The sequence below is a fragment of the Eleutherodactylus coqui genome, chromosome 10, assembly GCF_035609145.1.
Source record: "Eleutherodactylus coqui strain aEleCoq1 chromosome 10, aEleCoq1.hap1, whole genome shotgun sequence".
NCBI classification, from domain to species: Eukaryota; Metazoa; Chordata; class Amphibia; order Anura; family Eleutherodactylidae; genus Eleutherodactylus; species Eleutherodactylus coqui.
In genome coordinates this window covers 33516206-33528401 of record NC_089846.1, presented here as the reverse complement: position 1 = coordinate 33528401, position 12196 = coordinate 33516206, and the positions used below count along the sequence as shown (strand labels likewise).

The 12196-nt window shown below is 45.0% G+C and overlaps 1 protein-coding gene across 1 annotated transcript in view; it reads right to left on the bottom strand.

Moving 5' to 3' along the window:
- NR6A1 (nuclear receptor subfamily 6 group A member 1) overlaps positions 1-12196 on the bottom strand; it is a 207470-nt gene that overhangs the window by 164406 nt on the left and 30868 nt on the right. The window lies entirely within an intron of this gene.

The window sequence follows — 12196 nt, the reverse complement described above, 5'->3', positions numbered from 1 at the left end:
ACAGGGGGAAGCCCTCCGCTCACCCCCGCAACCCCCCACTCACCCCCGGCGCCCCCCCTAATCTCTTCGCCCGATTAGGCAATTACTCGAAAAAAGCGATACTCATTCGAGCAATTGCTCTAAACAAGCACGTTCACTCATCTAATATTTAGCAATTCAAAGGGGTTTATCTAAAATACAACCCTTAAAACGAAAGCTAACATATTGAATGGCTCCCAAGTCCAACTTACAAATAGGCAATGTAGCACGAGGAAGGCCATAATCTACAAGGCTAGAGCCGCTGCTAATTATTGGCTTTCGGCTGGCTCATACAAGTGGGATACATAGTAACATAGTTCGTAAGGCCGAATGAAGACAATGTCCATCTAGTCCAGCCTGTCTATCCTCCTTTGTTGTGGATCCAGAGGAAGGCAAAAAACCCCAAGAGTTAGCCCTTTTGGGGAAAAAATTCCTTCCCGACTTCCTAATGGCAATCGGACTGTTCCCTGGATCAACCCCTAATATTTCCTACCTGCTGTAAACGGATCAAGGGGAACCCCACTATGATGTATATATATCTCTACATATATGCCTGATGGGACAACTACTTTGAATTAACACATAGATTACTTATAACAGAATAAGACCACAAAGTCCATCCAGTTTGCCCTTCTATCTAATTTTTACTGGGGGGGGGGGGGGGGGGGGGGCTTTGGATCAAAAACAGATCTCAAGCACCAGGAAAATTATCACTTCATTTATCCTGCTATATAAGAGCTGGTCCGTGATACAAATATATCATTATATATGATTATCTACAACTTCAGTTACTGCAAATTGCTGTTTGTCAAAACTAAAAATCAGGCTGAACGTGACCATCTGAACTCCAATATTTGCCTAGCAATCAATAGAGGTTACATTTCTCGCAATACTATCCATAGGTCAGAATTACCCAACTCCACAAAGAGCTCCTACAACAAATACCCTGGTCTTTAAAACTCTGGTCTGTCAATAGCGCTCAAGGTCTCGGATCAGGGTGGTTCATTGTATTCTGTTGCCTTTTATGGGAACCTTTAACAAAGAGGCAAGTCAAAACGTGATGCAATGAACATAGGAAAAAAATGAAAGGACATCCTATTTTGTATACTATGAAAAAGGTCCACCAATACTGAAGTAAGCCAACATTGTAGATCTTGACCATTCGACATCACATTCAAAAACCAACTGCAACCTGAATGGTGGAACATGGAAACCGAGATCTCAATGACCGATTATTGCAGGGCATGGAGACATTTCTAGTGTGTTCTATACTTCTTACGATGATCACCTTCACATGTACTGGCTGCAATCAACATTCATTGCTGTCGGTGGGTTGTAGTTTAGAATAGCTCATTGATCAATGAATGCAAACTGCAGACCACTCATCGAGAACACAAGATTGGCACCAACCCTTCTGCTTGCATATTATGTGTTTAAATGTTACTTAGACATCAGGTTGTAGTTTATTCACCTTCCTTGAAATAACCGTGGTTTGACCTATTGCTTGGAAAATAAATATATGACCATGGAAAATGCTCAAATTCCTTTTCTTCTGCAATACCGATCACACTGAAGATGAAAGAACAGTCATACAACACAGGTAAGTGAAAGTACATGAAACACACACACTGGAAGAGTACATTAGGAACTTGATGGAGTTGTGCCAAGATGCACAACTCCTTCCTAGAATGCGGGCCTTGGGCGAACAGCTGATTGCTTCAAGTCCTGCTCTCGGCAATTAGCAGATTTTTGCGGGGAAGCCACGGCCATCAACACATTTTCCACCATTTGCATGTAATACCAAGGCGACGGGTCCTTCAGAAGGAGAGCTGCTCTTACTAAGGGTCTCCCCATGATAGGTCATAGAGGGGGTCCAGAGTAGAGGATCCCGCTCTATGATGCCATAATGGCATATGTACAGTGGACGCCATTTGGGCACAACCTATTTAAAATAAATGCCCACCGTTGAACACCACGTTGGCTTTAGTTCTTTACCTAAAACGTTCCAATGTAATTTACTATAGAAGAAAACAGAGTTAAAGGGGTGGTGCCAGAATTCTCTTTTATCACCTATCCATAGGATAAGTGATAAGTCTAACTGGGGAGGATCTCGCTGTTGAGACCCCCACCAATCTCGAGAATGGGGGACCTGTGTCGCCCTCTTCTCATCACAGCGGGGATGCTTCTCCCACCTGGAAAGACATCACATTGAACGAAGCGATGGCCACTGCCTCTTCTCCATTCATTTCAGTTGGGATGACAGAAATAGGCGAGTGCTTGTACTTGGCTTTCCCGGGCGCCCCCACTGAAAATAAATGAAGTGGCACAGTGCATGCATGGCCATCGCTCCATTCAATCCCCTCCTCACTGTGGAGGATGCAACGAGCCAAACTGGGACCCCATTTTCAGGATCGGTGAGGGTCTCTGAGGTGAGACCTCCACTAATCGGTCTTTAATCACTTATCCTGAGTTGATTTTGGTACAAGCTATTTTAATGACAAAGATCTGGGTGCCTGGAGCCATCATTGTAGGAGGCTTAAAGGGGTTTGTTCAGCATTAGAATCCATCCATGGGCTCTATCTGCTACTACAGTTCAGCTCCATTTACTTGAATAGCAGCAATACCAGACAAGGTCCATAGACCAACATGGCACTATTTGTGGAAAAACCCCAGATGGTTTTTGGATTGTGTTGCAGAAATGCTGCGGATTTGCCACAGATTTAACCCTTTGCAAAGAGTGAAATCTACACTGGAAATCTGAAGCATAAATTAAGATGCTGCGGATTTTAATTGTGCAGCACAGGTCAATTTACCCAGAAGATATTTTAAGTCGTGTCATCCACACCGCCTGTGCCGTAAGGCGGCGCAGATTTTCGCTGCCTAATGTGGGCATACCCTTAGGCAAGGGCCATATGGTGACTTTGGGCACAGATCGCAGTCCGACTGCCTGTATCACTTAATTAAGTGAATGTAGTAACATTACAACCTGCAAGTAATCCAGGTTAGGAATTCTTGCGGGTTGCAAATGACCGTGACCTGACAATTATGACAGGGCCGCATTCGCTTACGTTGCAGGCAGGGCGAAACTGTATCAGCTCTTACCGTCCATCAACATGTTCTAGTGGACACAAGAAGACATAGATTAGAGCGCGGCCGCTCTATGCAGTATATCCACTAATAGTAAGGGACTGCGCATGAATTATACAACCAATGCAATGTCATATTTTAACCCTTCAATATCAGAACAGAGGTTTAAATGCCAAAACCGGACCAACAAAATGCAGGCTGCGATAAGAAAGTTATAGGGTCTCCGCCTCCCTTTCATTTCATGACAGGAGGTGAACGCCAGCGCTTCCATTATCTTTTGAGGTCTATAAACGCTGCAATAAGCTATATAATTGCGTATGTACAGCGTTTTGTGCGCACCCATAGAGAGCAAGACATAGGACTTTGGAGTGTAAAAGTGAACATCAATGCATTAGAATCGCCACGATGTACCGCATATTATACGGGAGTAATATGCAATTCAAATACGCTTGTGTGAGCCTGGCCTTAGGAGGTTCGGGCACCTTAAAGTGGACCTCCTGGGATATTCTGCTGCCTAATTTGGTTGGGGCGTTACCGCATACTGGGCGGTACAGTCAGGAGCAAGTCACACAAGGGACCTATTCCAATATAGGGCGAGTATAGCACCAAGTGTCTTGTCAGTCTGCAGCTCTACCTAGTAGAGACAAACCCTTCTACCCAGGGGCGTAACTATAGGGGATGCAGGGGATGCGGTTGCACCCGGGCCCAGGAGCCTTAGGGGGCCCATAAGGCCTCTCTTCTCCATATAGGGAGCCCAGTACTATGAATAAAGCATTATAGTTGGGGGCCCTGTTACAGGTTTTGCATTGGGGCCCAGAAGCTTCAAGTTATACCTCTGAGCAGCATGGTTTAGGTATGGGTACGGGTACAGATACAGATAGAGGGGGACCCCAGCTCACCTTTTGCATCAGGGCCCCTGAGCCTTTAGTTCGCCCCTGCTTCTACCCAAGCGCTGCCCACCCCCTTATCATTCAATGAGCAGCACTTCCCAATCCCCGGTGAGGGTGGCTGTACATTGCACAATCTCCTAGCTGTCGACAGCCGTGATTAAATCCAGAGCACTGAAATAGACGTAGATGCTACTAAAAATGGCCATTGGCAACTGTTTAAAGGGACATTCTGGGTAAACGAGATCCATGGTGTGCTGCGCCTCAGGGGGCCGTGCGTGACTTTACTCTTTGGTGTTGGAATCCCAGAGTCGTGTCTTCCCACCTGCCGTCCCGGCATGCATTAATAAAGGAGACAATAGAGTGTAGGAATATATGTATCATCATTCCGTATTCTGGTATGTCGCACCCAGCGTTTACAAGCCAAGAACATCATATAATAGACAGCAGGAAAAAAGCAACATTATTACCTCTGTAGTAAGGAAAAATGGATACAAATGTGTTTGTGTGAGATCATGAGGATGACTACCGAGTACTATATACTAAATGCAGAATCGGATAACGCCCCCTGGTGTCCGGTTTTCTATATACAGGCAGGAAGCTCAGAGCTATTGAACCATGTATCACTTTTGGGCTCGTTCACACAGGCGTATGCAGTTTTTCGGTCCATAAATAATAATTTGTTGAGCAGCATTGCAAATCACTGGGGATTCAGCGCTCCAAATATACGCCCGAATGAACGAACCCTAATAAAGCAGACTAAATCATTTAACTAGATTTACACAATTTTCCAATTTTAATTTTTTTTTTACTAAGGCCAGGATCACACGGACGTAAGCATAAAACTCAGCATGGGTCACGCAGCATCTTACTGCTCTGGAGCTGATGGGGACGCGGCGTTGAGATTGTACTGCGCCTGACAGCGTATCTCATGCATGCGTAGTACACCTGTTTTTTGGGGGGGATTTTTGGTCCTATTTTCCACGCCGTTGCTTCGTACATACGCACCCGTTGCTTGTATATATACACGGCAAAATGGTACATGCTGCATTTTTTCCCCGCTCGATTACACAATTCTGACACGTGAATGTGATCAGAACTGCATAAGGCAATGTAATCGATTGCCTGTGAGTTAAGTGTATCACGCGGGGGTACAGCACCTGCGTAATATGCTGTAATCACACGGCCGGATAGGAATTGCAGATTCTGCGAGCACAGTAAAATGCGGATCAAATGCATTACATTAGCGGGTCGGAATTGCGTAATCCACTTGTGGGGAAAAAAACGCAGCGTGTCCTATTATACAGCGGATATCCACGACGTAGAGCCCATCGTTCTCTATGGTCCCGGATATACCCACAGCCGATACGCAACTACATACGGACCTTGTCTGGTATTGCTGCATATGGGAAGTATCCGTGTCATCGCTAAGCAGGGGTGTGGGAAATATAAACAAAAAACGTATACTGCCCCTGACTGTTTGCGGAGGTACGTAGAATCACAGCCGGACCACAGCTGGAATCCACCATGAGCCTCCTGCAGTGGATTCCGCTTACAGTCATGTAAGCCCGGCCTTATACAGCGATTTTTCTTCGATACTGGGAGCGCCAAACGCACGCTTCTGCTGAAATCATTCCCATTAACAAGGGCTCATGCGTGGCAATCTGCGATGCCCTGCGTGTTCGTACACCTTACATAGCCAACAGTGCCTTTTTCGCCAATTTGTAGTAAGCCAGTCCTCATGTGGGATCGGAGCAGATAGGCTAGCCTTCATTCTTCACATGCATTAATGATCCCTGGGCAATCATAACCCCATTGCTGGATCGACGCATGTCCTACTTTGGACCACTTTTGGTAGTTAGCAACCATTGCGCACTGGCAACACCCCACAGGGTCTGCTGTTTTGGATATGCTTTATCCCACTCATCTTGTTCCATTGCCCAAATCCTTATTTGGATCCGTTTCACCTGCTTCCAACACATCAACTTCAAGAACTGACGGCTCCCTTGCTGCCCGATATCTCTTACCCAGAGAGGCGCCATTGTCACAAGATAATCAATGTTCTGCACCTCCCATCGGATTGCGGTATATAATGGCTTCTTGTCTTAGAAAGCTGCCTGCTGCTCTCCCAGTAACAGATGTTGTACTAATTCGTTATACCCGTCACCACCAAATACACAATTGTGGAGTCCATCCCTACAACATATAGTAAATATATTTATCCCAACATACCCACCTAGGGAACAATCAAGATCTAGATCCCATTACATAAGGTTTGGCTAATCCAGTAAACCCCTCATTGTGACGCCAGAGTACTAATTTCTGGATCTTCCTAAACCATATTCTGCTCTTCTCTGATACACTTGTCTCGATGATCTGTTTAAGTGGACATTTCCCATTCCCGCTCTGTGAATTAATTACAGTATTAAGCTTCAAAGGAAATTCTCCATCTTTCAATTTCTGCTCCTTATTAATCTGTCATTCATGCTGGGATCTGTACTCAATTCTGCAGCCGGGTGTGACGAGTGGCTGTCTCACCCTCCTTATTTGCTCCATAGGCCTCAATTACCCCATGAAAGGACACGGTCATCCTCGCCGTCCCCGTACCGGAGATGCTGTACCTATACATACACTGCTTGCTCTACGATAGGGACCAGGGATCTATTCAAAAGCCGAGAAGTACAAGAATCGTAGGAGACACTTCCGTATTTACACAGGAAAGTGCGATATCAGTCCAAGAAACTCAGACTGATATCGCACTTTTAGGGCTTCTTCACGTGGCCGTGTTTACGTGGGTATCTATACACACACAAAATCTGCAGGCGCTAAACACAGAACAGAACCCATTTATTTCAATGGGCTCGTCCCCATCAGCGTTCATTTCGTGTTCTTGCTCCATCTTTCTGCAGCAAAAGTCCCATAGAAGTCTATGGGAAGCGCACAAATATGTAAGGGGAAGGGTATGACACTGCGCAAAATATAAAAAACACATCTGGACCTCATTAGGCTTACATATTCATTAAATCCACAGAAGGGGTGTGCCACATGCACGTGTGAAATGGCCTGGCGTGCGCAAAAAGTACAATACGAAAGGCCATGCGTAGCTATTACAAAAACACAAGCCTAATGGAGGAATCAATTTCCCCCACATAAAGGACTATAACCCTGCGTCACAGGTCCGCATCATCCAAGATTGGATATACTCACAAACCTAACCTTAGAACAAAGAGGTCTGCTCCGCCACGACTGTAGAACATCCTCCACGTCCCATATACAGAACTACCGGAAACCGTTAGAAATAACCTCCCGATATTCACTGCATGAAGGCATGGGGCAGACTGCGTCGTGACAGCCACTGGCGTAACTATAGGGGATGCAGGGGATGCGGGTGCACCCGGGCCCAGGAGCCTCAGGTGGCCCATAAGGCCTCTCCTTTCCATATAGGAAGCCCAGTACTATGAGTAAAGCATTATAGTTGGGGGCCCTGTTACAGGTTTTGCATTGGGGCCCAGAAGCTTCAAGTTTTGCCTCTGTTGACAGCCACACATCTCCTCACATATCCCCCCATCTGTCTCTCATTAAAAAAAAAATTTTCAAAACAGTCCATACAGGATTTTTTACAAATGGCACACCAGGGAAATCGATTCAATAGACCAATTATTACACAAAAAGGAAAAGTGTGACCTGTCCTACGAGGAGATGAGGCAAACATTCCCTGAGCTGCCAGGCGAGGCATTATGTCCAACAACTTTTACCAGAATTCCAAGACTTTGATTGGAACGTGATGGGAAACACCTGGACCTCTAAGCCAATGAGCACACGGGGCTTGATCTCTAGATTGGACGGATCGATTCGCAATACGAAAGAATTAGATGATGTTGGTTTTGGAGTTAGAAAGTGGTCCATGGGTGCTGCAGGTCTGACCCCGGTGGCGATTCTAGAATCAATGTCATCTGCTCATAAGCATCTACCTTCGGCCAGATTCTTAGAAATGAGCCTACAAATTACCCATAGACCCTACCCAACTCCTCTGAAGGGACACCACATGGGCGTCTATACCACCCAAACTGCTTTAAATGTAAAGTACTCACGACGAAATTAAGAAAGAGAAATTGCATTCAACATGGTCAGCTAGGATACTCTTCCGTGACTCGAAAGACCTGAAGATTTGGCTCCAATCAGTCGTTCCTGTATAATTCATGACTACCTTGGTCCATATAATCACCAAGCAAGAGCTGTTCCAAGCACTGTCTTGGACACTTTCCTCTTCCTTCCTCCAATGCCTTCCCTTCACCTCTCTCCGCCTTTTCTTCATTTCGCTAACTTCACTCCTTTCCTTCTCTCTTTACTGGAAATGTATTATATCTCTTTTCACGGAATGTTTAATTTTATGAAATTTAATGACAAGTGATATGTGAAAAGACTATAATACATTGTTAATGTACCCTAAAACTTTAATAAAAACATTTTGAACAATAAATGTAAAGGGGCGCCTTATACTCACCTAGTCCGTGACGTCCCGACGGGAGGATAGTGTCCAGGGGCGGCGCGGCGTCCTCTTCGTCTCACAGCTGTCTTCTGCTGGTGACGGGGCTTTGAATACCCCGCCTCCAGCAAAGCAAGCGCTGTGATTGGCTAATCGAACACCAGCAGCCAATCACAGCCGGGGCTCGATGAGCCAATCACAGCCATTCAGTGATGACATTCACTGAATGGCTGTGATTGGCTGTTAGCGCTCGATTAGCTAATCACAGCACTCGGTTTGCTGGAGGCGGGGTATTCAAAGCCCCGCCACCAGCAGAAGATCGGCTGTGAGACGAGGACGAAGCTGTGCCGGAGACCATCGGGATGCCGCGGACCAGGTGAGTATTGATTTTTTTTTTAACAGGCACATTAGTTAGGTCTTATTTTTGGGGGAGGCCTTATATTTCAAGACTCCTTGGAAAACACAATAGGTCTTACTATCGGGGTAGGACCTATTTTCGGGGAAACTGCCTCCCCTCCGTTTTATAGGAGGGAGGCGCACATTAACTTTGGGGTTATAGCAGGTCTGGCTTTACGGTTAATTGTTTTTCCAGGTTTTTTATTTTCTTTATGTTTTACTAAGGCTGCCTCTGAGCCCCAACCGTATTACTGAAACTACATCTTTATTATATCATTCCTGAGCCAACCAACGAACAAGCATGGCTGAACGGATCCAATCTATCAGCACAATCTTGTGGAGGCAATGATCTTACTTTCATATGTTATATATTGCTGTAGGTCTTGGCAACATTTAATAAAACATACAAAAAAAAAAAAAAAAAGAAAAAAAACGTACAATACAATGCACAGCCGCGCGCACAAGTGTACCTCTTCAAATTTCGCTTGGATACAAATAGGCTGAGCCGCCATGAGCATTTTGGCGCATAGGTTCGTCTGAAGCCGCCCTTAAACCTGTCATTTTTCCTTAGGCTAATTGCACACGGGCGAGCGTGATATGAGATGGTGAATTCCGCCCCCGTATCGCGCACGCCATCCATGTGAAATCTCCATGGATATGAGATGTTTTCATGTGAAAACAGCCTTGCATCACTTCAAAGATGAAGGTAATCCCAGACGCTGCTGCCGCTGGGTCCATTAAAAACAATGGCGCTGCGATGCGAGATCATACAGCCGGATAGAACATGCCGTGATTGGTTTCCTGCATAGCAGCGTTTTTTTTTTTTGGTTTTTTTTTTACAGGTGAAAAACCGCACACTGTTTCAATAGGAAAAACAGAGATCGCACTCACGTGAAACCCTTATTTACAAGCAAGTGCAATGCGATTTTTTTTTTCCTTAAAAAATTAGTCCATGCCGTGACTTACCCATCTTGGACCATCGGCTCCAAGAGGAACGCTGCATCATGTAAATAAACATATTGAAATAAATGTGTCATTTTCACGCGCAGGTTCCGTTCATATCGCTATTGAATAGAACTCTGCCGTGTAAATACGGCCTCAATTGTAGCAATATTGATTCTGCCCACTAGGAGGGGATACTGAGTTATTGCCCAATATAAAAATTATGCCTTAAAAAAAAAAGAATGAATTCACTGCTCAACATTTATTAAAAGTTCCCTAATTTCACCGATGCATCGCCAATTATATCTACAGAAGAGCAATAATGAGCCAGATTTACTATCACTCTTCCCACAAACGATGCGGCACATTTATAAAAGCAGTAATGCCAGTTTTTGTGTCGTGAGCGTAATAAAAAAAGAAGTGTGAACTTAACCAATATCCTATTTATAAAGCCCTGACCGCTTTACAGACATCATAGAGGTCACAGATATATAATTGGTGATAAGTTTAAATTCTTACAAAGGGCTTGCTTAAAGGGAGTTTTCCTACATTCCTTAAGTCATACAGTACTCACATTAAAGGGGTTGTCCAAGGTAAAAAAAACAAAACACTGCTTTCCTCCAGAAACAGTGCCACGCTGGTCCATGGGTTGAATTTGGTTTCATACTGTAGCTCAATTCTATTCACATGGAGTGAAGTTGCAATACCACATACAAACCTTGAACTGGAGTGGCACTATTTTCTGAAAACAACCACTATGGTTTTCCTACTTATGGACAATCCCTTTAAAAGGGCCACTTTTTCCATCCCTGTTCCCCTTACCTGACTGCCGGTCACACTCTGGAGGTCTCCTATATATATTGCAGTCACTTCCCTACAGTGCAGCTTCCTGTCTGATGCTTATCAGGCACCATCTTCAGGTTTCTTTCACATCAATCCCATGATGCATCAGCAAAGCATGATCAGATACAGCCTGTACCATCTATGCAACACTGCCATTATCTTATATAGTCATCTAAATAAGCTACAGACCATAAGTAGACAGTCAGGAGGAAGAGCTGTGATCTCCTCTATTAGAACTGTGTGACAGGAGCTGTGCGATCATTATCAGTAACTGCGATAGGAGTGTCTGTGTCCCGCTCTAGGCAGTTTCTGTGGTAGATCCATGTAATAGCATCACATAGACTTAGAAATTAATTAGAAACTGAACACTTAACCCCAAGTATATCTGAGCTGGTCAGAGCTGCGATCACATGAGCATCTGAGGAGAAAGAAGCCGGGAGTTTTGGACAGAAAGAAATAAGTAAGCAAGGTGACACTAGCCGATTTATATATACTGGGGGGATAGCTATATAGTGAATGGGAAAAAAAAAATCACTAGAGTGGCCCTTTAAGCCTTTCCAATCCAATTTGTATCCTGGTTTTCCCAGGCGGCTTACTCTTTTTGTGACATTATACAACGGCGCTATCTGCTGGCTAAAGCCAGTACTGCATGAGGTGACACGTTGGCTAGGCTCTGACAGCAGAGCGGCTGGCAATATACAGTAAGAGAACCCCGATGGATGTCTTCCAACATCGGAGCTGTACAGCCTTAAATCCTAGTGTCTTCAGAGGTCAGACAGTGGATTGGAAAGGGTTAAAGTGGGAGTGTAGTTTGTTCTGAAACCTTTGGACCGGTGACGGGGCCCCTCGATAAGCCAACAGTTCCTGGGAACCGGAGAGTGACCACTACTTTCCCCTGCAGCGGCATGTACACCCCTTGCAAATAATAGCCAGCCAGCTTGGCATAGCAGGGAGTCTGAACATGCCAATCTAGTCGTATGCAGAACGCCAACGATGTGACTGTATTGGATGACTGCTCTACGGTGCGAAAACAAACTGATAGAAATCCACTAAAATAGACCAAATGTAATAATAGCGAATATCAGCTCACCCCACCAACTGAAGAATACCGTATTGCAGCGCCCAGAGAGCGGTGGATTTACGCCACTTTTGCCTTGACTGTTCATGATATATGTACTTGTGAACAATAATTCCCAGTGAGGTATACTATATCCAGGGGCAGATTAGGAAGACCCAGAGCTCCAGGCTGTTCACACAACTTGCCCCTCCCCCCCCCCCCCCCCCCCTCCGGTAGCATTATTTTATATCATAAGGCCTGTGTCCAGCGGGCGTATTTGTGCAACATTCTGCGCTTGCAATACGCGGTGTATAGAGCCGATTGATTTCAATGGGTTCATTCAAATCTGTGTGTTTTGCGCACACATTTCATTCGTGTAAAAAATACGCAGTATGCTCTATTTTCCTGCGTATTTGCTTAGGAAAATAGCACATATTGAACTAATTACACTGTTTGCCCATTGCAATCAATGGAAGCGTG